The sequence below is a fragment of the Eptatretus burgeri genome, chromosome 17 (genome assembly GCF_056783735.1).
Source record: "Eptatretus burgeri isolate ZD-2024b chromosome 17, Ebu_testis_v1, whole genome shotgun sequence".
NCBI classification, from domain to species: Eukaryota; Metazoa; Chordata; class Myxini; order Myxiniformes; family Myxinidae; genus Eptatretus; species Eptatretus burgeri.
In genome coordinates this window covers 10,720,073-10,727,098 of record NC_140977.1, presented here as the reverse complement: position 1 = coordinate 10,727,098, position 7,026 = coordinate 10,720,073, and positions in this window count along the sequence as shown.

Sequence of the window (7,026 nt, the reverse complement as noted above, 5' to 3'; positions counted from 1 at the left end):
CGGTGACGCGGTTCAAAAAGAAAACGATGTTTTCTTTGAGTAATATTAAGGATTAGTGAATAAAATCGCTCCATAACACCTTATGGATCATCTGCACTGACGTGAATTTCGGTATTGTCACCGCAAGACATTAAACAAGAACAGCACGCAGTGGAGAGCATCCCACCGTCAGGATAAATGGTTTATGTGGTGTATCCTCCCACTGATAGGCCCGATCTGGATTCGGACCTGAACCAAAATCGAATCGCCTTGTTCTCGTCACTTACCCAACTCATCGAGCAAAATTCGTCCGAATCCGTCGATACAAGATTTGTTTACACCATGCACCAGGGTGATCCATAAATCCCAAGACATGGTTTTAGCTCCTTATAAAAGATTTGTTTACACCATGTAACAGGGTGATCCATAAATCCCAAGACATGGTTTTAGCTCCTTATAAAAGATTTGTTTACACCATGAAACAGGGTGATCCATAAGTCCCAGGACATGGTTTTAGCTCCTTATAAAAGATTTGTTTACACCATGTTCAAGGGTGATCCATAAATCCCAAGACATGGTTTTAGCTCCTTATAAAAGATTTGTTTACACCATGTTCAAGGGTGATCCATAAGTCCCAGGACATGGTTTTAGCTCCTTATAAAAGATTTGTTTACACCATGTAACAGGGTGATCCATAAGTCCCAGGACATGGTTTTAGCTCCTTATAAAAGATTTGTTTACACCATGTTCAAGGGTGATCCATAAGTCCCAGGACATGGTTTTAGCTCCTTATAAAAGATTTGTTTACACCATGTAACAGGGTGATCCATAAGTCCCAAGACATGGTTTTAGCTCCTTATAAAAGATTTGTTTACACCATGTAACAGGGTGATCCATAAGTCCCAAGACATGGTTTTAGCTCCTTATGATTTGTTTACACCATGTTCAAGGGTGATCCATAAATCCCAAGACATGGTTTTAGCTCCTTATAAAAGATTTGTTTACACCATGAAACAGGGTGATCCATAAGTCCCAAGACATGGTTTTAGCTCCTTATAAAAGATTTGTTTACGCCATGAAACAGGGTGATCCATAAGTCCCAGGACATTATTTTAGATCCTTATACAAGATTTGTTTACAGTGCTCGTGATGGTTGGTTGACTCTTCACTGTGGGATCTTCAACGTCCACCACCTCACGTTGCCAGATAGGACACCCAGCTCAACGTCCATTTGAGGGACGACGGGATGGCACACACAGCTCGGTTAATAATTGCTCGTTTTATTTCGTCGTTCAGGGCCCTATAAATTGTGCCGTCGACTGGTCAAAGTGAATGGCTGGCAAATGGTTCGAGAAAAACCACCCCAGCCAACGTTGAGAAAAGTGGAAGCGAAAATGATTCTGCTATCAACAACAGCAGACCAGCAGAGCTGCCTGGCATTTTCCCATGTAGATAAAGGTGACTCAAACATGTGCCTCGTGGCCTGAATCAAGCAAAGAGGGGAAAAAAGAAAACCAAACTCAATGGAGTGAGTTAACGAAACTTGGATGGTGGCCAAACAAAATGGTTAAACCTGAACCACAATCACCAAACGCTCAGCTTCCAACATAAAAAGCTCCTGCTGAAGCAGCATGATCCTTCCACGATCAGGTATCCTCGGTGGACCGTCCTACTCGAGCACGCACCGTAGGTTTTGACGCGCGTGATCGCTCTGTGGCTCGACATTTGAGATATACTGAACTTGCTGAGCTCAGTGCCGAAGACCTGAGCTGCAAAAGCTACGTGGCACTCCGGAGTCATACCTAGGAATCAGGCCAAGAAGACGAAGTCACCATACGTTCACGTGAAACATACAAACCACGTGGTTAATGTTTCTTGCAGAAGCTGCTGCCCAGAGAGCAACCACTTTGAGATAGCAGTAGCTTGGTGTTAGCTTAGCGGTTAGGGTGGTGGCTTGGGAACCTTGGGTCCTGAAATCGAGCCCCGTTGGCCACTGAATTTACACCAGGGCGTTGACTCAGTCTGTCAACCTTCCGAGGTCAGCGAAATGAGCACCGGTATACTGGTAATGGGAGCACTGCATCAGCGGCATAGCTGTGCCCCTAACCAATGATGCAACCAGCAGCCAAAAAAGGCAACATATGATGGGAACATGTTGTCAAGGAAAATCCATCAAGAATAAACCACCTACTCCCCTCAATATAGGAAGCGATAGCTCACCGACTCTTCATGAAGGACACTGTGGGACCTTTATTGTCCACTAGGTAATGTCTGCAGACTTGACGTCTACCTGAGGGAATGCACACACATTGATGAAGCACCTTGCCTGTGAAACACTGGGGTGGTAGTTTATAGTTGGGTTGGGAGTCGAACGCAGACGAGAGAGCCCAGAAGTGAACGCACATACCTCTTAGCTATCCTCCCTTTAGCTTTTTCCAACTGAGCATGTTAATTGAAGAGCAATTGCCCCTTGATCAAACCCCTTAAACTAGAGGGGGAGCACTCGGTAGAGTGCAAAACCTCCGCCACCAATACTGCTAGGTCACTCAAGTGAACCTGATATCCTATTCATTCAATTTGACGTCAACAGTGCTCACAGAGTGTTTGCAACTTTCCCTTTTACATACTCAATTAATTCGTCATAACGAGATTCCTTGAGACAGAAATTGATTTTACGTGGGTATATCCACCTGAAGTTCCAAAATCAACCACAATTATAATTTTGGCATGTCTTTTGTTGGAAATCACTTATAACATGTAGAAATGCAAAAAAATAAAATCGAAATTTTGTTGAAAAAAAAAGTTGCAAAAAAATTTGGGGGAGGGATGTTGGAAATCATTTAAAACATGCAGAAATGCAAAAAAAAAAAAATTCAAATATTTTTTCAAAATGGCCGCCATAGCGGCCATCTTGGATTTTGGACCAAGTCCAAAATTTAATGGCATGATCCTTGGACCAGACCTAACCCCCCACCAAGTTTCGTCAAAATCCGTCGAGGAGTTTTTCCGTAATACTGTTCACAAACAAACAAACAAACAAACAAACAGAAAGGGGTGAAAACAGTAACCTCCATCCATCTTCGATGGCGGAGGTTAACTGGAGGGGGAGCACTCGGGAGAGTGCAAAACCTCCGCCGCCAATACTGCTCGGTCACTCAAGTGAACCTTATATCTTATTCATTAAATATGATGTCAACAGTGCTGACAGAGTTATAGTTCTCTTCTCCATTTTTTTTTGGTGGGGGGGGGGGGGGTTGGAAATCACTTAAAACATGTAGAAATGCAAAAAAAAAAAAAAAAAATTCTCTAACAAATTTTTTTTGGGGGGTGGGACCAAGTCCAAAATTTAATGACATGATCCTTGGACCATACCTAACCCCCCCCCCACCAAGTTTTGTCGAAATCCGTCGAGGAGTTTTTCCGTAATACTGTTCACAAACAAACAAACAAACAGAAAAGGGGTGAAAACAGTAACCTCCATCCATCTTCGAAGATGGCGGAGGTTAAAAATGTGCCAACAGTACTCAGGTTGCATCACAATGCACACAATTCACCCCAATCACGAGCTGTGCCACTCGACCCCAAGTCCCATAACTATACTCTATCGGATTTTGGATAATTTTTTTTGCGTAAAAGGATCTTTTATAACCCGTAATCCTTCGGTGTACTTTAATATACTTCTATATTGCTTCTAGAGGTATCACCATCAATAAAATTGGTTGTTTCTCCCCTCTCCTATATTAGAAGTGTCCTTCCGGTCCGGCAGGGCGAGCAACGGCCCCAGGCTCTCTCACGCTTGAGAACAGCATTCTTGAGGTGACGGCCATTTGATGAACACAGCCCACAATACATAACAGCAGTCGGTGGAGCGTATACCTCCACCACGCTGAGCAGTTCACCTTTTGTATCCCACTGAGTAGGCCGGAGCTGCATCTGGACCCGAATCAAAATCGAATCGGCTTGTTCTTTCACCAACCCAAATCATCCACCAAGTTTCGTCCAAATCCGTCCACAATCTTTTGAAATGTTGTTGCGGTTATCGAAAAGACCTCGGGGTGACACACTCAACACATAAGGGGTCCTCAGTTAGATATCTCAATAGTCATAACAAGGACGGGTAAAATGCATTGTGCGTGTGTGCTTTGCAGATTCTGTCCCACCTTCTTGAAATCCCCCTAATTATCAATTACTCACCCTTTCAAAGCTCTCCTCCCCCATACTTTCTTTAAACCCCCCCCCCCCAAAAAACCCTCTTCGTTAAGCCATTTCAAATCCCCCCCACCCCGCTCAATCCATTTGAATCCTTCTTCTTCTTCTTAAATCTCTCTTCTTCTGCAAATTTTCACAGTGCAATCCCATGCATGCAACGCAACATGTCTTCGAGTACACACATCACGTTACAAAACACAATCGAAGCCATTCGCAAGTCAATCTCAGCACTGGGTGAGTGAAGCACAATGCAAACACAAAGCAGTGCGCACCGAGTTCAAAACTCTTAGGGATTGAGGCGCAGGCTTGGCGGCGCCCTCGTGGCAGATGCCGCACGGCGAGTGCGCAGGGCTCTCCTGTCGACGGCTTCGCAAGCGCACCAATGGGAGAATGACACGAGCTGGTCAAAGGGTTTGTGGTAACCTTTGCTCCCCAAAGCCCCGCCTTGCCCGATGACAAAACCCCGCTAACGATAAAAGCCATGAATGTTCCAGAGATCACCGCCGACTCGCATACCAACAGACCTGAACGTGAACCAGAACTGCCTGCCTGTCTGTTTTCAGCTGAGGGACGGAGCGACACAAGTTACGCGGGGGTGAGGCTCCAACAGCGAATGGCAACTTGGGGTCTTTGGGGCACGGCGGCCCACATCTTGACATACACGATCTTTCCTTTCTGTCTCAACATTCTAATTTGTCTCCTTGAGACACACAAAGAGTGCTAAAGAGAGGAATTGGCGATGAACCTCTTGACCGGTCTGAGAGAGGTTCTGACATGCATATCACACCTTTCCTCGAGAGCCGACGGTGCATACTCCGCACCTCTCCTGACATATCAACCACGTTCCCTTCCTTCCTCCCTTCTACTTTGGGACCAACGCAAGCCTGCCAGCTTAATTAAGCCTCAAACTTCTCTCTCTCTTACTCTCTTTCTAATTTCCCCGGAGTGACACTGCATCGATTCTGTGAAGACATTCTTACAAACCGTTTCCAACCTGCTTGATTGTCTCTTTCTCAATTGGTTGGACATGGTGTACATAAAAAAAGATGGGAAGTTATATCCCCTTGATTCACTGTACTAGTTTAGCCGACATCACACCTACGGTTTCACTCGGCCACACATAAGTAGACAGGGTAGGAAATCGAGTGTGGTTCCACATTTAGGGGAACTAAATCAGCGGGAAGGTAACGCGATAATTAGGCACGACGACTCTACCAGATTTAGTTGCCTCAACGAGCGTCCGCGCCGTCGGATAGCGGAGTTATCCGTGGCTTGTCGGGTTTAAGGTTGGAGGTCGAGTAGCAGGTCGGAACCACCAGCTTGTGAGCCTGCACTCAACCCCAAACCCGTAACAATATCATGCTACACAATAGTTGGGTTTAATTTCCTCACTGGTGAAGAATCACTTAAAAAGTTATAATATTACAGTTAGGATCTTCACCAAAATCTAATGAATTAGTCCTTGTCATAAACCCAACCTGTGCACCCAGTTGTCTGAATCCGCTCACAGACACACGGGTGAAAACAACCTCTGTCCACCTTCGGTGGCAGAGGCGAGAAGGTTTGAGCAGGGAATAAAATTAATTCAAAAGGACAGCAGATGAAACAATTACATGGAAGTTGTGAAGAGTAGTCGTCGTCGTTAGTACGCAGTAGTTGGCTGTGAGTTAGCATCAGTTATTAGAGGGGTATGACAATGCCACTGACAAGGTGCCCCCTGTTGGTAAGAGCAGGAATTTGGAATTTGTTCATGGTGCCGGTGATAGCTCACAGACTCTTCACAAAGGACACCATATAATCTTTAATGTCCATCAACTAATGCGGGCAGATGAGACGTCCGTTTAACGTCCACCGGAGGGATGGCTCACACATTGATCGCTCTCCATGCCCGTTAGATTGTCAGGTAAGGCCAAATTAGATCTGACTTGCTACGTGTACCTTGTATGAACCTGTTTCGTGGTCAGGTTGTCGGCGACTAATGGTGAAACACGTGCCTGCTCGGAGAACGCCGGAGAGAGCTCACCGGCCATGCCAGGGGCACGAAGCCAGGCGCAGCTACGCTGACATCGCGGCTTGCCCACCATCGCGCCATGAGGGCGCGGGTAAGACCCTTCGGTCTCGTGGACCTGGCCGCTCATCCAGGTTCCACGTACATTTGGTCCACGGACCTGTCTGCCACCCTTGTCTCGGAGGGTGGCTTTTCTTTGCTTTTGTGTAAATGCATGTGGTGGCGCCGTCTTATAAGTAGAATTGTCTAAGTGTGCGTGTGGAATAAAGACACTTTATTCGTGGTAAATTCTTCATTTGCTTGCTTGACTGTACATACGTGCATGATTACTGTATGGCTGTAAATACGTGCCTTGTCTGAGTGTGAAATAAATGTGCTTGTTGAACTGTTCCCCGTTTCGTTGCGTCCTTTCCCTTGTTTGAAAGTTCCATCTTGCATCACGGAAGGAATTGGTAGAAGGGTGTAAGCACCCAGTAAATAGAATCACATCCGTTGGAGTCGGCAAGAACGCCGCTCGGTTATCACTGAAGCACGGAACGGACCACTTAAGCAGTTCGTGTCCTCGGCCGGCCAGCGGCGAGGTACGATCGCCCGGTTAACTACTCGCGCAGGTACTTAGGAAGGTCCAGTTTGGCGAACAACCCTATCCTGCGCGGGTGGCCGATTGGCACGATTGTGGTGTGATTGAAAGACCCACCCGTGACTCGCTCCTGGCAGTAGTTCCAAGGAGGGTCACGACTGAATTGTCCGTTCTGGTGGGCAACGCGGTCGCGATTTGAGTTACGTGGCCGATCGCATGCCGGGCGGGCCAGAAATTCGTAACAATATTT